Source organism: Battus philenor, unplaced genomic scaffold, assembly GCF_028537555.1.
Source record: "Battus philenor isolate CCGP_79_NKW_IND1 unplaced genomic scaffold, ilBatPhil1.0.hap1 SCAF_27, whole genome shotgun sequence".
Taxonomy (NCBI): Eukaryota; Metazoa; Arthropoda; class Insecta; order Lepidoptera; family Papilionidae; genus Battus; species Battus philenor.
In genome coordinates, this window is record NW_027181690.1 from 6,783,551 (window position 1) to 6,802,731 (window position 19,181).

General features: G+C 32.3%; 1 non-coding gene across 1 annotated transcript; it reads left to right on the forward strand.

The window, feature by feature from the left end:
* The first annotated feature begins 18,028 nt into the window (after window positions 1–18,028).
* TRNAR-UCU (transfer RNA arginine (anticodon UCU)) lies at window positions 18,029–18,101 on the forward strand. Its single transcript has one exon. It is a non-coding gene; the product is annotated as a tRNA-Arg (tRNA).
* The last annotated feature ends 1,080 nt before the right edge of the window (window positions 18,102–19,181 follow it).

Genomic DNA, 19,181 nt, shown 5'->3' on the forward strand with positions numbered 1-19,181 from the left:
CGGAAGCGGAAATGAAAAGTTGTTAGTTAAATGAAAATGCATAATTTCAATAATATATAGAATCCATAAAATCGGAAAATGCTGGATACCATTGCTTCCAACCAGCTAATAATTTATGAATACAAATAAAGAGTCATTGAACTTAAGTAGCAATAGTTAGCAAGCTACATAGCGGAGGGTCACAGGGGCTTTAAGATTCTGAAGTGGAGTCCTTGGACCGCCAAGCACAACGTAAGATCTCCGCCTATAAAATAGATAGACGACCTTGATGAAGTCGTCGGAAAACGCAAATTATCACTATTTTAAAAATATTAAACCCTGGTATTTTTTTACTGGTAATTTGATATTTTATTTCGGCAAGTAATGAAGGAGTCAAAATGCGATAATTTGTGTGATTAAAAAAAATAATGCAATTTTAGAGATGTTTACAATTTAATCTTTTTTTAATATTTACCCGGTACCGCAGCAGTGGTAACCCAGTGTTAGCCCACTGGTAGCCCAGTGGTAGAGGACTGAGCTGAACTGACGGGATACAATCTTATGTAACTCACACTTTGTACCTGAACTTACTGAAGAAGTTTCTAAAGGATAGTCAGCAGTGTTATCTGTCTATCATAACACCACACTGCGATCACCAACCCGTCTGCAAAGCGTGGCGATAATAGAATATCCTCCTATAGATATCTATTCGGGAAGTTATTCTTTCCAATGGGCGTAAAAACACTTTGTTTTTTTTTACAAGTAGCATGGCGGCTTACATATTATTAAAAATATTGAAGAAATAAAAAAAAAAACTTTTAAGATCTTAAGCGCTCACGTTCCCGCTACCTCGCAACTCGTATGTCCTGGGCTTAAAGCAGTAAGTAAAGCCTTATAGAGAGGAGGCATGGCTGTGTCGATTATACTGAGCTGGTATAATTTGGTGCTTCCATCTATCATTTATTATGTATTAGGAATGATCTGATGACGTCCTGCTATTTGATACGCTACATTTTTTTTAACATTTTTGATACTTATGTTTGGAATTCTCTACTCTAGACTTACCAAAGTTACAAGTGTAATATAGTTGTTTACTTGTAAAATAATTGTAGAACGGTCATACAGAGTATTATCCTCCTATTGCATTAAAATTAAAATTCAAAAAACCTTTATTCTACCAGTAATTCACACGCACTTATAAATTGTCAGCAAAATCGTCTACCACCGGCTATGAATACTTATCTTCTGAAAAGAGCCAGCTAGAAACTCAACAGTTGCTCTTTCCAAATGAAACTTAACAATGTTTGAAATAAAAATCAAAATATTCTGATAAAATGTTACAAGCACTTTCTAAATGCCAATCAATTTAAAATATCGGAGAGAAACACAACAGTAGTTCTTTTTAAATATAATTCAAGAGGAGGTTTTAGTAATTTAGTAATTGAGTTATAATTTTTGGTATGAACTTAATCAAAATTAACGCTAAGATAGAAAGAATGACTTCTTTATGAGCTTATTAAGAACAAAGAAGACATAAACCAGACAACATTTTTTATTACAAAAACCAATGACTACAATGTTGTCCTACCAATTGCAATTTTTGAACATAAGCGCTCAAGTGGGTGTTGATTGTTACATTTAATATAGCAATTTTAATATTATTGTTATTGCTATCATTATTACATGTGTATAATAGATAAGACATTATAAAATGTTTGCTTAAATAGAGTAATAATATATTAAATATCAAGTTACACGATAAACGTGTTTAAAAATGCTTTTGTATCTAAATCTAAAACTAATCGAATGTAGATTCTTAAAAATCAGCAATGATGTATGATGTAATGTATACATGTTAATGTACGTATCCGTGAATTTAATAAAGCTTAATGTTATTTAAACATTTGTTATATTCTGCAATAGTAATGTGCAGAGAGGCTCAAAATGAAAAAATTATTTTTGATTTACAAAGAAAAATTAAATAAAACTGTGTTGTTTATACTTATGTCTTTATAATTATTATACCTATCGACGTAGTCATAAAGTAGCTCTAACTTTAGATTTTTAAAATTTGTATTATCTAATACAACAGAAGGTCGCATGGGCCCTAAGGTGCTAGAGTGCATACCATGGATCGTTAAGCATAGCGTGGGGTGCCCATTCATATGGTGAACAGATCACCTAAAAATAAGATCGTCGGAAGACGCTGGATGCTGGTTGCTACCAATTGGACCTGTTGGAAAATGATGATGAACCATATCATAACTAAGTTGTTCCATCATATAATTTTGAAAGTTATGACTTGATATTTTTCATAGGTGCTTACATAGATTTAAATCAATATATGGTACACCTTATCCAAAATTCAACGGTTTCAAAAATTATAACATTATAATAATATAGTAAGACAATGGTATTTTATAAATTCGGATTACTACTTATTATAATTAATCATTGTTTACAATCTGAGGCTGTGAGTCTGTGGTAGACGTTATTAGCCTGTTGCTTTGTAATAGAAAAATAAGTTAGTGTTACATTTCGGAGCGATTATTTAATGAAGAGTAGTTAAAAATAGGTGTAAAAGCTTTAAAGCTTTTTGCTGACAAATTAGTATCATTCACTTCTTTAACATGTTGAGTGTTACGTCAGTCATATATGACTGACACTGAGCTTTCTATTTAGGTCGTGTCAGTCATCGGTGACTAACTGACTCACTGACACAACTTTTTGTTCAGCTCTCAACAGTCACCAAGGACTGACAGTTGTTATCTAAAATTTATCCAACAAGTAAGACAACCTAATTTTTAATTAATGCGATATTTTATTATCAATATACATAAACATGTTTTTCAGATAACTTTAATGGAATTTATTACAACTAGATAAACTACAAATTGTTTGGTATAATTTTTTGTTAACATACCATTGCATCGAATAAATTCTATATTGCTACGACACCAGCCCGCGCGGCTTGGCCAATAAGTCGTTATAAAACTGGAAGCACTCAACGTTGTTGAAGATTTTACATCAATAACCAATCTTTCTGTGTATACGTACATATCAATATGGGGGATATTGTTATCAGCAAAATCAAACCATCTAAATTTTCAATACTTATTCTTTAGAAGTAGTTCGTGTTTTTATTTATGCTGTGAGTTAAATAAATATTCAGATTCTATACGCGAGCTCAAGTGAATATCACTTAATGTATTTGCTTTGAAACAGAATGCCTTCCGAGAATCTACGTTACATAGTCGAGCGAGCGGGCCCGGGCAGTTCTATTCCGTAAATCACAAAACGTTTTATAATTGCAAGGCAGAGCACGCTGGAGCGGTCCCCGACCTCTAATTGTGTCTAAAACATAGTCATTTTCCGTATTTTATGGCCTTAAAACGTATTGTTTGGCTTCATGTTTTTTTTTCTGACGCATCAGTATAAACATCGTGGATGTGTGCTTAAAAATATTCTTGTTTATCTCAGTTTGGATACATATTCGTAGTATCCTTTAAATGACATTCCTCACATGGGAAACATTTAGCTTCTACTACCCATTACTTGCTAAAAACAACACTACAATACTCTGAAATTAGCTGTCGCAAAATTATAGTGCTACCGGAACCGCTGTACCGCGCCTTGAGTATGTGCGCGTCGAGACGGGGAGAGTAAATGCTAGTTCAGTTTGCTTATGCTCTTTATTATCGGCTAGACTATCGGTTGATATGATGATGATCAAGTATTTTCATAGTAATTATTATCACTTGAATATTTTGCACGTCTTATCTATATATAAGAGATTTTCACGTATTAAATTCGATTTCACCCGTACGAGGAGGTTGAGAGGCGTTCTTTAAAAAGGGCATGTTTTCAAAGTTACTTTCATCCGAATAAACGTTTATTCATAAGAAAATATTCTTACAAAATTTTACAAGTAAAAATTTTGTTGTATATTAAAAATAGACAAGGATGGGTTTTAATGAAATTACACCTACGTTAGTGAAGGCAGAAGGATGTGAGGGGCAGCCAGTATGTATATATTTATTTATATATACGTATATGTGTGAAATTAGTAGACCATAACCTGTTTTACCTATTTTTTACACATCTTAAAAAGGAATGTGCATCAGAATTTTTAATTGACATAAGCTTCAATTTACTATTGTAATGCTTCTGTTTTCGGTGTGGTTTTATAAATAAACGAATATAATAATTAAATAAATAAAAATAAGAAAAACGTTTGGGTTCAACAACAAACTATACAGACAAGCCTTTACGGTGCATCACCGCGCGATAATGATATGCGCGACATTAGCGGGAACCCATCATTATCCACTATAAGATGGACATTATAATGCCCTACTCGCGTTTTTACTTAGAATTCAAGATGTTTTGATACCATATTATGCTCTATCGTCGGGTCGAATTATTCACTATAATCTTAGTCTGTCATCATATTAATATATCTTTATATAATTTACTGTACAATATTCTACTAACATAGTTTACTACGAGTATAAGGCTTAAGAGTCGTCATAAAAAGATCATGAACAATTTATATTAATAAAGTTGTTAGGTGATCTTCGTCTGTTATCAGCAGGGTACAAAGGTCTTCTAGGTCTTCTAGGCTCCCAGTACAGCATCAGCTCGGACCGCTACATTCTGCTTCTTCACCGTATTTGGAATTAAGCCGTTAACAATGATTTTTATGTATTTAATAGGCACATCAACCACGTTAAAATAAATATAAATAAACAATGTTACAATAAATCTTAATTCTAGTTTTTACATTTATTATAGATGTAAATTTATTAATTTTGTATTATAATTGATATTATTATTAGGTATAACAAGAAAATGTTTTTCTATTTTAATGTATGAGCTAACTCATGATCAATAACATTCCAGCTGTGGGATGTTTTGTACTGTTGGACATATGATCTCGATATAAATTACCAATAGAGTCTATAAACGACTTCCGACAAGTTGAACAAAAAAAATTTAAAACAATTATAAAAGCCAACGCTAAAGTAAATAACTAAAGAAACATTATATAGAAAGGAGGGTTTTGTTTTAATAACGTGACACGGTCTTGGAAAAAACAAAGGTCACGTCTATTTTATAACCTTTTTTATAGTAAGTGTTAGTTATAATCTATTCAGTAATAAGTTTGCAATGGTCATTTTAAGGGAATTACTTCATTCCAATTATTTAAATAGATTATTGTAGATTAAGAGGTTTTTAGATGACTCATCTATAAAAAACCACATAGAGTCATGCTAGGAAAACTGATATTTAAAGTTTTGTAAAATATATCATTACATACTTTAACGTCAGTCCCTCTTCGAGCTATGAAGCAAGCAGTGGTCAAAATTTTTCTACAAGATTGAATTAGGATACAGGAGATAAATGAAAGTAATTGACATAGCCCATCGGCAAGTTGAAGTGATAGTAAGGTGGCTGCATCGCGCAGAACAAACCACAAACCGGCAAGCGTAATGCTGGATGTCCGTCTTTTTGGTGTACAGAATAACTCCAGTCTTTGGAAAAAGAAGAAGAAGAAGTTATAAGAAATCTACGGTCACAGCCTATGTATAGCAGTGAACGTCCTATAGTTGAAATGATAATGACACTATAAAGTTAGTTCCTGATACTCTCAGTATATCATTTTGCGAAATCACTTCTGAAGGACAAGATAATAAACCATTGTCTTTTTATCGTATCTGTTCTCAAAGATCGTCTTTTACTTCTTTGGTGGCTTCGTAAAAAGACATATGAAGATAGGCATGGACTAAGTATGTGAAATTAAAAAAAGAAATTGGTGTTGTTATGCACAACGGTTTTGTCCCCAATTTTTTTTTTAAATATTTGTGAATAATTGATATACACTTCTTTATACAGTATGAATGTTTGTGGTACAAAAGCACAATCATTTAATACTTCCATATTGCATTTCATTAATTTTCACTGTCCATATAGAGCGACCTTTTTTTCATGAGTACTATTGAGAAAATAAAAATCTTAAATCTATGTTGATAGCAACTTTTGGTATATATATAATAAATGGGGGAAAATCGATATTATATCGACAAGGCACATATATCAGAGAGAATGTGATGACATACCACACAAGCCATTACTTACTAACTAAAAGAATGTATTAGTACTATTTGAACTATACTATTATATTTGAAACTTATAATTTTTACGTCGTCTTCAAATGCGATGATGTCATTTAAACTAATCGTGCATCAGTGTGAGATCACGCTATCGACTTGCAAAACGGATTTTATGCGATTTACTTCACAATTGGCAGCTACGAATACAGAACTAATAATTAAAAACGCATTAAGATTTTTTTTCTCGTTTCAATAAAGTTCATAAGTTACGTGATTTTTTTCCGACCATACGGACCGATCAATCAAAATTTACTCACTCAACCACATAAACGTTTCAAATCACAGCGTTTTAGTAACTTACAAGAAATAAAACCAAAATGGCGGCGAGTTCGTAAATTATTATAATTCGAATAAAGGATCATCTCGGACTAATCTGATAATCGTCCGATTGAACCTTCCCTTTCAGTTTTTTGACGAAAAGCTTTTTTATTATTTATGTTGAAATAAAAATTGGTATTAAATTATCACGAAAGGTTTAAGAACTTCAATTGTACAACATTTCATTTTGATTCAAAATTCCTCAACCACGTCCATATTATATGAACGATAAGTTTAAGTTTTAAATTTTGTTGTTGATAAGTTAATATGAAACTCAGTCTATATTGTTTTTATATTTGACTACAAGTCAGCTGATCGACGCTGGCTGGTTGTGTATCGACTTCGGATTAAACTGCTCCTGATTTTTAACTTTTTTTTAAATTTTAATTGTTGTATGTGTTATGTTTTGTACTTCACGTTTAGTGTTTGAATTTCGAACTAATAATGATAATTTTGTACCTGTATTATTTTAAATTTTACAAGTTGAACTTTATTAGAAATATATGAAAACTTCTAGAAAACATACAATATATACTTTAAAAAATTAATGGACTCATTTTTATTCCATACATACGCATCATTATAAATTAGTATTTAAATTGTCCTAAAATATTTTCAATCATATAGATACTTTTTAATATATATTTGTACTTACAAAGTAATTTTAATTAAAATCATGCCATGATGCAGTTTACTCTTGGTAAATTAAAATAATAATGTAGCTATTAAAAATTTCGACAATAGTTTTACATGCTAATGAATTTTTTACATATAAAACTTACATGTATATAAAAAATTTGTAATAGGTTTTATTATTTCTGTGGGTTGCCATCGTAGAGATTAATTTGATCCGAAAACAATAATAAATGCTTGCACTGCCCATTTTGTACGTTGCAAAGAGTTTCTAAAATGTAATCGTGGACAAGCATAACCTTTAGACTAAAACTTAGGAAAAGCCTGCAAACACAATGTACATATACTTACAGCTTAATAATATACCTCTATATATTATGTATTATGGCGATAGATTCCGTCTATTCGATAATTGCTATTAAAACTCAAAGAAATAAGTGTTGCTCTGTATACAAATACACTACATTTAATATTATCACATATTATAATAAGTTCAAATGTTATTTCCTTTCTTATAACGCTTATTACTAACCTCTCAAAATTATTCCTATTAACATTTTTATTCGTCATCACCTCATAGATGTAATTAAAAGTCGTCGTTTTAGCCCATAGACACCTACTGCCAGACATGGACCTCCCAAAATGTATCTCTATGGGGAAATACCAAATTACCACACTCGGCAGGCGGGTTGGCGGTCGTAGTATGGTATTATGGTACGTAAAGAAGGATGCTGCTCATTCTCTGGAAATTCGTTTGTAAGCAGTGGAAATTCTATATAATTAATGCACAATATGTGAATAATATAAGTATGCATCCTAAGAATTGAACCTGCGACATACGCTCGCAAATCTTTGTCCTTTACTGCTTGGCTACTACTGCTCGATTAGAAGAACATATGTACATTTCAGAGAGATAGGCGGTAGAGATAGGCCTCCTCCATAGATATCCAATAGGACCGGTCGGAAGTGGCTACGTTGCAATATATTCTGCCTGCTATTTGGCCTGCCTACTGTCGCTTAAGATTACCAATCCGCTTTGCTATGTCTACAGAGTAGTGGGATATTTTAAAGTACAGTTTTTTCTTATTTCATTTTGAAAAGACGTATGAAAAATATTTACACGTTTAGTGTTGCTATAACAACAGATGTGAGTAAATAGGATTAAATATTTTATACGTAAAAGCAAAGATTCGAAACAAGCGTTTTCTGGTCTAATTTGAAACGTTCAGAGCGGGGCTCGCGTGCGTTCGCCGTCGGTCGCGGCGATCAATCACTCGAATTATATTGTCTTAGAGATCGTTCCAAATTGTCCCGAAACTTCTTCAATTGTTTACGACACAAAGTGGGCTCGAATTAAATTGATGTAAACGCTTTCCTCTAATGCACCAAGATAATGCTATTAAATTGCTTTTTATTCACCTATAGCGTCTACGACTTGTTCGCTTTGGAATGAAACAATCGTATTTACACGTACACAGATTACATTTGAATTTTTATGGACATGATTACTTTTGCATTATAATTTTAGGCTTTATAGTTCTGAAGTGGTAATCACGGGCCGGCAAGAAAATCGTACGATGTCCATAGACAAGGTAGACGACATCTCTTTAAGGTTGTTGAAAGGTGCAGGCCGCATCACCAGTCCTATTGGAAATCTATAAAAGAGGTTTATGTCTACACATATTGCTCAGAGGAACTCGTCAAAATCATTGGAAAACGCTTGATTTTTGAATTTTCTTAGAGAAGACCTGTCCTACATAAAGTGAAGGTACGATCTGCAATCCAGAACAAGAACCCGATGTGTATGGGTTGGTATTTTACGTACGAAAAGTGAATTTGCTAAAAGAATAGCTAACCTCAAAAATTTATTTTGCCGTCTATAAATCAAATATAACGTTTATCGAGTCGGACATTTTTTAGAATTTTGCTGGAATATCGCGGTTCAATCACAATAAATCACCGTTTAGTGAGAGCGGCCAAATTGGTACCATATGCCCTATAAAATTTATATATGATATTTTTTGTATACAAACTGTAATGCAGATTTTTTTTTGGTTAAAATTTTAAAAGTACACGTCTTAACTAACAGTGTCACTGCATTAATATAGAGCGTGTTTAGCAACAAAATTCATATATCTTACTATAGTTTGATAGCATACTTAAATTGAAATTAATAGTAGTAAATACTGTACAAATATTTGTGAAAGTAAAATCCAAAAAACCTGCCCGAGTTTGTTGTGGGCTTTTGTCATAGCAGGGTGCCTTTGAAAACCTTGTAGCTTTAGGCAGAACAATGCCATACAGGGGAGTTCAAACTGATTCTAGTACGTACGAACGTGCTATATATGAAATGATGATTATTTAGCAGAGAAGGTTATATTGTAAGGTTTTACGGACTTAGTGGTAGAAGTGTAGTTCACGTGTCTTTAGCAATACAATATAAATTGGGTCTGAAAAAAAATCATTGCCTGAATGACGAATAACAAGAAAATTATCGACTTTCCGTAATTCGATACATCGATTGTGGATCCATACCGCACATCGCGTGAGCACAACGTTTATGTAAATCGATTCTAAAGATTATCATGAACAGGTGTGCTTCGAAATCATCCGGTACAGGATTTTTCTTTGTTATAATATTCAAATTCTTCACGCGTTTTATCTTTTTTGTAATAATCTCTTTTTATCTTAGATTAAGAAGAAATTTAGGATTTTTTATACATCTATCTTGAAATAATAGTTTGTAGTTTTTTTTTCTTTTCAATTAATATCGTTGATGATCATTATTTTATGTATAAAGCGTGCTTTCTACAATGAAGTTAGGGTTAAATAACATGAAGCAATAGACCTATATCTAATTGTGGAATACTGCAAGCTCATCACAAATATTTACTGCAAGCTGATCAATTCATAAAACTGGTGTAAAATTTTTATTATTATCATCATTTCAGCCGTAGAATGTCCACTAGGTATTAGCGGGGAAGCCTTCACACGCAGCGACTTCCGGCGACTAATCAAACTAAAAATTATAAAGAAGTAATAAAAAAATAAATGTACTAACTATCGTCGTAGTCATTTGAGTCCATAGACTACCTAAAGGAATAGGCCTCTCCAAAGATATCTGTGATAGGAATATACCGAAACCGCCACAGCACGGCGAGCGGGTTTGCGATCGCAGTTTGGTATTATGATATGCAAACAACACTGCTGCCTATTCCCTGGAATCTTATTTCTGAGCATTGGCAGTATCATGTAATTAATGCACAAAGTGTGAATTATATAAAATTGTATTCCGAAAATCAAGCCTGATTAATTAACCTGATTAACGCCTGATTCCATTAAATTTCTAAATATACAAAGTCAGGTGTAAACACCCAGTACTTTATAAACTGTGGAATTCAAATTGAAATACAATTATCTATCACTGAAATTGCGAATAGTGTTCGGGGTCCAAAGTCACTATGATCATCATCGTGTCAGATGATCGACGCCGACTGCAAGTTGTAAGCCTTCCTCGAAGATCGTCACGATGACCGGTCTTGCGCTTGCGCTTCCGGCGACTTTTCTCGACATTTACTATGTCGTCGGTCTACATAGAGATATTTATCCACACCGCTACTACAGTTTCATGTTTATCACTCAAAAACCATTTTATTATAATAATTAACATTAACTTTAGCAAATCGATATTAATTAGTTAACTTAATGATAGAAATTGTGTAGTTTATTTATACAATGTCGTCAAAATGCCACTTCGGTTTTTTGTCCGCTAAATCTACTTCGGTTCTAAATCTGTCCATCATTTGGCAGCCATTGGTTTTGTTAACACCATTTTCTTTTATTAATACAACTTGGAATTTAAATTAAATTAAGAGATAAGTTATTGAGATTTTTATTACATATTTATTTGATCTTTGAGTTTAAATTGCAAGATAAAACTTTCCACAAAGAAGTTAGCATTTATTCACCCCCAATAAAAAACTTAAGCACACAGTCAGATTGCGTCGTAACTTCAAAGATTTCTTTTCAAATCCGTTCAAATTGAAGATCGAATGTGATTTCAAGCGTCGATTCCCTTCCGTCTGCTACCCTTACGCCACACTTGGCTTGTTAGAGGGCGTCCATGTTTCATAATATATTCTAACTTTTATTTATTTTGAAAAAAGAATAGTATCTTATTTTTAAATTATAAACGGAAACTTCTTCTGCAATTGCCGACTGTTCTATTTACAAATTTTCCTGTATGTTTTTTGGTTCATTTGTGTCTTTTATCATATCGACATAAAAAAAATATTTTCCGTGCCGCGAAATTTTTTTTTTTTTTATTTCAAGAGTAATATAGACTTTTCCATTATTAGCATAAACAAGCATTTACTTGTTTGCTGTTATATACGCAATTGAAAATACTTCTTATAATACCAAGATACTTTTAAAAAACAGTGGTAGCCCAACGGTAGAGAACTCCGGTTCGACTTCGAGTGCCGGTCTGGTGTGAAAATCAGGGAGGAATCAATAGCCTCCCTTATAAGAGAAGAAAAAGCAAAGAAGAGTTCCTCCTACTCTGTAAAAAAATAATAAGTATAGTAATAGATAGAAATAAAAGGTAATAAAAATGTAAACAACAAAAAAAAAGTAAAACCAAGGGATATTGTAATAATCCTATACAGAAATAAAATAATAAAAATGTAAAAGAGTAATGAGGGATGTATGAAAGGCATTACAGAGCGAAAGGGAAAGACAGAAGAAGAATTATGGCAAGAATGAAAAGAACGAAAGATCATACGATATATGAAAGACGATAACTAAAATAAAAAAAATATGTGAAAAAATTAAATAATTTTGAATAGTCCCTGTCTCACACAAGATAGGGGGTATGAGAGGTTCCAAATAGCGACGAAAGGCTTCCAATAGGTTCGGTAAGATGCGACATGTATTTAGGTTGTTCGTTTATTTTGTTATGAAAAAGAACGAGACATATGAACATTATAATTGTGTTCGGAAACCAATACATAATGTTGCTCTATACTGCTATTTTGTATTATATAGCTTAATTTAACAATACGTTTTTAAAGAGGTCTGTAAAGGCAAGTGTACAAATGTGTTTATATCAAATGCTTTTCCATGCCTACGCCACTGTCGATGTTAAAAATTATTTTACAAATAATATATCACCCTACGATCATTTCTCCAGCGAGTGTTACAAAATGCCATGGTTTTATTTCACGAGAATGCCCGACGTAATTGTCAAAATTTAGGCAATAAAATTTTTTATAAATTAAATTTTTCTTTTAATTTTTATTGAAATGAATTAACTGTTAGCAGTTTTTATTTCCTATTTGAATTTAAAATCCCAATTCTGGTACCGGATACCATATATATGTTTAAAAAAGCAATGTGCTTATATACAAAGACAATTATTAAAAACTATCGCCTAGGATATTTAAAACAAAATCTGATATAACATCTTATTTCCACTAATACATGTTATGCCATAGAAAATAAGCTATCACCCGTGCGCGTGTCTATGCCTACTTGATTGCCAGAAGTAACCAAGGTGACTTATTCACATATATACTGAGAGTATTTACAATCGTGTAATATTTTGACCCAAACGCAATGACAGCGGTTACATCTCTACTAGAATCCTAGGCGATCATATCGTTTCATAATTTCTTTTTCATTTAAGTTATATATGACAGAAAGTGTATGTAAATAATTCGGTATCGTTAAACTTTTTCAAAAGTTGTGTTTTTGTGAAATTTCTTGCTTCTTCTCCACTTGCGAGGTCTAGTAGAGTCAAAAATAAAAATAAATAAAAACGTTGACCTTCTATAAGAGTCCAGTTAAAAGTTTTAATATTGAATAAATTATTTTATTTTTATCTTTAGCGTGCAAATTTAAATCGGTGTTCGAATTTGAATTAAAAAGTTTTGTTGCCAGTAATGCGGAGTGTACTCTGATAAATGTTACACTCTTGATAAACTATCTATTGACATAGGTATATATAAAGTTAAAAAGTAAATCATCATGACTTTTTCTTATGACAAGTTTCGTCTTTTTTAAACGCAACACAAAATTAAATTAATGCTTTCTCCGCAAATACAGTGAATGTATATTATAGAGATGCATTGGGGTAACACAATGCACTCTTGGGCAGCCACGCGTCGCCCATTAGGGGGTGGGCAGGAATAAAAAACATGCCTATCGTACGACACGCGGCAACACTCGATACCTCTACTTTATTAATTTGGACAGGTCCTTCTACATTAGCTCGTTTGGCCTCTTGTTTAGATAATTAGGTTGCATGTATCAAGTTATTTATTGCATAAAATACGACGTACAATAAATAATTGCTTGTTATGATACTGTTGTGAATAAACACTGCAAAATTGAACTGATATTTAAAATAGCGTGCGCTGAACTTTACGAAACGACGGTGTAGTGTGTCATTCCTCCTTGACCTGTACTTAACCGACATTATAGAAGTAAGAAATTCATCATAACGTATATAAGTAATGCAAAATAGAAGCTTTGAATAAAATAACACTTAAATAAATTTATCAAAATATACTAAAGTATTTTTTTTTTCGGAAAATTTACATCAGCATATTTATGTAAATAGGTGAACAGTAATAATCATAATAATATCTTACAAATTTATTACCAAAAATATATCGTCGTTTCAGTCCATAGACGCCCACTGCAATACATAGACCTCGCGATGATCGCAAGTCTCAGTCTTCTACCATTGGATTACCGCTGCTCAAAAAAATATACTAAACACGAAATGACTCAGAAAATTTGTTTATTTTAGCCATTATTTCCATTTGTTTTTGTTTAATAAAATAACACGCTTAGAAGGTTTCTCGAAAACAATCATTATGTTAAATTGATAGGAAGGCTCCTGCCAATTTTTGAGGGTGATGTGCTGAGTTAGTGCATGACGGTATGATAAAAAAATGATCTTTGCACATTCATTACAAAAAAGATGAATTTAAGAATTATATATAAATTTTGTTTCGCTGATAACAAAATGCATAGAATGCCAAGTTGCTGTATTAGAAATATTGGTTTGAAAGTAAATGGATAAGTTTTTATACTTCTGGTTATAACAAGAAAAGCTTATGACACTAATGAAAATCACCTCTATTGATAAAGAACGGGTTGAAACTCGCATCATAAAAAACCGAGTCTTAAAGACATAAAAATGTTTTCGTTTATATTTACGACAAAATAATAAACGTGTAAAATTTATTCATCATCAATATGTTAGGTGATAGAAGCCTCCTGTAAGACATAGGCCTCCTCCAAAGATCTTCCAGGACTTTTCGCGACGGCTCCGATGACTGCCACTTCAGATGAGATTCTTCAAGCACCGTCAACGAGCTTGATTCTTCTGTGGTTCTTTATTTCTGATACGATCTCGCACCAAAGGTTTCAGCTTTGAAAATTTGTTAATCAAAGTACATTTTTAATTTAGGATTCAAATAAATATCATGGAAAATATGTTGGTTATGGAATAAAATTCAATTTTAAAAAATATCTTAATTAGAGAGGTACACACGTATTTACGGATTCGTTGATTATTATAACATTATAAATAGTAAGCTACCACCGGCTTGGAAAGCTGATGTTTTGAAAAGAGCTGGCCAGAAACTTAACAGTTGCTTTGTTTAAAAGAATATAACAATGTTTAATAAATACAATATAATATCACCCCGGTAAATGACACGACAAACGAAGTTCCACGCACGTTCAGCTTAAATCTCTTGAATAAAATTTTTTTATCAATAAACTTCTAATTTTAGATTCAAAAGTAAGAAAAGGAAAGTCTTTTTTTATCTTGTTGAACTTATAAATATGTTCATTCAGACCCGTGAAATTAAGGTATTTCGAGTTCCATAAAAAATAAAATATGTAAACAATATGGTTTTAGTAACAAAGGCATAACACGCAGTCCTTTGCCTCCCGCTGCGCAATAAAAAAGGTGAGCGAAAACAATGGCGTCGCAGCGCGAGTGACATCGGCGCTAACAGTCTCCCGTCGTGCGGACGCCGCCAAGCGCTCCCGGACCTTATTGAACTAATTAGTTTATCGATCCGACTTTGCTTCATGACTTGTATTGTATTATTGATTACAATAATATGTTATGCAGTAAATGACTCTATCGACTTTTTCAAAAAGGATATCTTTCTTTTAAACTAAATGTCCCGATGGACTTCGTATCACCTACCAACTATCACTTGCACACTCATTTTCACCTAAAGACAACAACAGAAAAAAACAGACAAATTTTTACTTTTCCTTGTCCAATATATATTATAAACGGAGGTCAATTTATTACGTACACTCTACCGCTCAACACACAAATGCATTGAATATTGATGCCGTTACCTACAATAGCATCCGCTACATTCAAACGTCGTAAACCAGATGTAAATTATAACAAAGCAATAAAATAGTTAAGAAATAAGGAATCACCTTACGACTGTTTATGACGAGGAAACTATTAACAAAGCATAAGTTATGTAACATAAACAAAGCAATAAATATTTGTTAAAGAAATTAGATGACATATCTCAAATGTTGTTTAAGGCGTATGGAATAGTCCTTTACCTTGCAGTGGGCATCTATCGGCTACGATGCTGATGATGATGATGACAACGGGAGCCCATACTTAGCTATGTACTGCAGTACAGCTTAACCCATCCTATTGAGCTAATTCGTAATAAGGTACCCAGTTATACGCATTTTTATACCTACCGATTTTTATTCGTAACTGTAATAAGAGGTGGAATTTAGAACAGATACAATTTTCACCAATTTATCGAGGTTGAACAATTGATATAAAACTAGATAATGAGTTAAGGTTTATGACTACATACAATTGTTTTTAAAGTTATTACAAAAAAAGTTTTTATCTATCAATACACAAAAAAAAAGTGCAACAGAGTGTTTGGCACTAATCGATGTAACATAACTTCTGAAGATACCCCGTGGAGAAGTGAAACACGTGTTGAGTGATTTAACGGTGGTAGTTGTGTAATTCGCATTGTTTGCCGCATGCGTATTTATCAGCGGGCTGGCGGGCGGTGCACTTTGTTGCACGACTACCACTGCATGTGCGGAACTGGCTAAATATTGGTCCTTTTCTTACTTAGAATGGACTTCCGCTAAATAACGCCTGATCCCATTAATTAGTTAACTCTAACCCATGGATTTGGTTTGTTACCCGTTACCTGCCATAACTACTATAAACCAGAAACTTTCAGCTTACATAAGGGTCAGGTTCAGTGTTTACGAGTCCTTCCGTTAGATAGAGACGACATATACGAGACGTTTACTTTCTAGAATATAATATCTTCTGTCTCTTCTATAGTTATATTCTTGTGCTCGGTACTGTTGTCATTAACCATTTTACCTCCTTACTTTTGTTTTCTTAGTATTCAATGAGTTCTTGAACAAAAATGTCATTTATATGTCTAGATACATATTTTCCAAAACATTTTTTTTGTTATCATTCTTAATATTTTACAAAGTTTTAAATAAATAACAACAAAATAAAATTGTCAACTTAATCAAAATATTCTTTTTTGAAATAGGCTATTAAAATCATTTTCGAATCGTCAGTAAACATAAAATGTCGGCATTGTTGTCCCTACAGGAACCTACCACCGGCTCGGAAGGCGGTTCTGCTGAAAAGAGCTGGCGAGAAACAACAGTTGCTCTTTAAAAATATAATTTTATAAGTAGTTCTTGACAATAATTAGCTTCCTGAGAGAGCATCAAAGACATTTAATTCAACACATTAACATCGGTGTAGTATCCTTGGATACAAAAATATACTTTTTTCAATATTTTCTTTTAATATTTGTTTTAAATATCTTCAATAGCAGAACTGAATTAGATTTGTAATTTTACTGTACATGTGTATCCTTAGTGCCATGAAAGATTTAATTAATTTTTAAAGACGTGAACTAGGAGTATACAGCTTATTTTTTGTTATCATTCATCACACCGTGTCTATTTTTTAGATAATTTTGGATGTTTTAGCAGACAAACAAAACGTTATTATAGATATAACAACGCAGCCGTAAGAATACTAACTTTATTAAACTATTATCAGCGTCCGTCAGCTAGACTTTTCCAACAGCGTAGGCAGAGAAGCACAGTCTACTGGCAAAAGAAGATAGATAGGTGCCCCACTAAAGTTACGAGTATAGAGTTATTCCTAAAAATACTGTGAATTAGTAAACTTAATAGTTTCATTATTGAGACAAGATAAGCCTCTGTCTGTCTACATTTCGCATTTGTAAATTCAACACATTTAGTTTTTTTTTTTGAATTTAATACCAAGTTATAAGCAGTAAACCAAAGAAGTATTTGCGACACCGCAGCATTTACTTCGTCATAATTATTCTTATCATGATCTACTTTAAAAATTAGAGAATTATTATCAGCGTATAAAAATAAGCAAATTATCCTTTATTGCATTGTTGCAATATAGGACAATGTGTTTATTTTTTATAATTTTTTTTGCATAAAAAAGTAAACCAAGAAAACATAAATCGTTCTATGCAACAAGGGATGTACCAAATGTAACAGGCGTTTCACAGATCCGTACCGAATACCATCATTAGCTATATTAGATTTGTGACCGATATAGTGCGGGGACTTGCGATAAAAAACCAGATAGGGTTCCATAATTATAGACGGCCGATGCGTAATTTAGGGGTCCGCGTAGACAGCGAGGGTCTTTGTGATGTTTCTATTTTTTTGGTTGGTTTTTGACAGCGAAAATTCATTGTATTTTGTTTGCTTATATTGGGACAAGTATCATGTTTTTAAAATACATTTTAAATGTTCATTTAATAGGTATATATGATTTATAAATTGACATGTACATTATGATAAAGTAGAGAATCGTCCCTGTGGCGCAGAGGATAGCGCGTTGGACTTCTAATCCAAAGGTCGTGGGTTCGATCCCCACCAGGGATGCAACAAAGCAATAAAATAAAAACAGCTTTGGCAAGTTGGACTTTTTAAAAATTTTATAGTATATTGAAACCATTTCGGATTTCGCGATTATACAGAGTCATAATAAATATAATCAGAAGTATTTTTTTATAAAACTCACACTCTTATGAGTCATGTCAGCTTCGATGACAACTCTGATATAGTTTTGGTGATCACAAATAACTTATAACATCAAATTATTTTTTATATTTGACTAATAGCGTAACAATAAAAAATCTATGTTATTAGAAATAATAAATCAAGTAATGATAATAAATTATAAAACGCGCTTTCATAATTCAGATAGCTACATATTAAAATTAATTGTTCCTTTGTCTGTAATTGAGACTTTATACTGTCAAAAGTGTGCTTATCGCATTACAATAGAAAAATATATATCACTTTCAGAGTGATCACTTAATATAGAATGATTGAAAATAAGTGTAAGTGTATAGATATTATAATTAACTGTCAATTAATGAATGTATAAAAAATTCTTATCTATTAATAAAAAAATTAACAATGATGTAGTAAGAAAAATGGTTTTAAAAGTTCGGATTACTACACACGTAGAGTTTTTGAAGTTTCTGACCAGTTGCATATCAGTAGAAAAAAATTAAAGTCACTTATTTAAGAGTGATCCATTTTATGCAAAGTGATTACAAACAGATGTAAAAGCTTGAAAGTATTTAACTGATTAATGAACTATGCATTCACTCTTTTAAAGCTTTTAAATCTATAACAAACGTTCCATATAAATAGAAATATGTGTGCAACTGCCCAGTAATGAACTCGTGAATTGTAATTACAGTTGCTGTTGGGACCATAAGGTTCTCGAGTGATGACCAGGAGCTGATAGACAGAACCTGGATAGGCCCCCATTAATAGTGACCACTAGTGTACGTTATTTAAAGAAAGCCATAAGAGATCAATATTACTAAATACTTGAATCAGAATAAATTCCTGTTTATCAAAATCCTTCATCTTAAAGCTACGTGGGTTGAAACGCGCAATGAACTCAGAAAAGCGTAGAACAAATTCTAATGACTTTTTTGTGGTCAC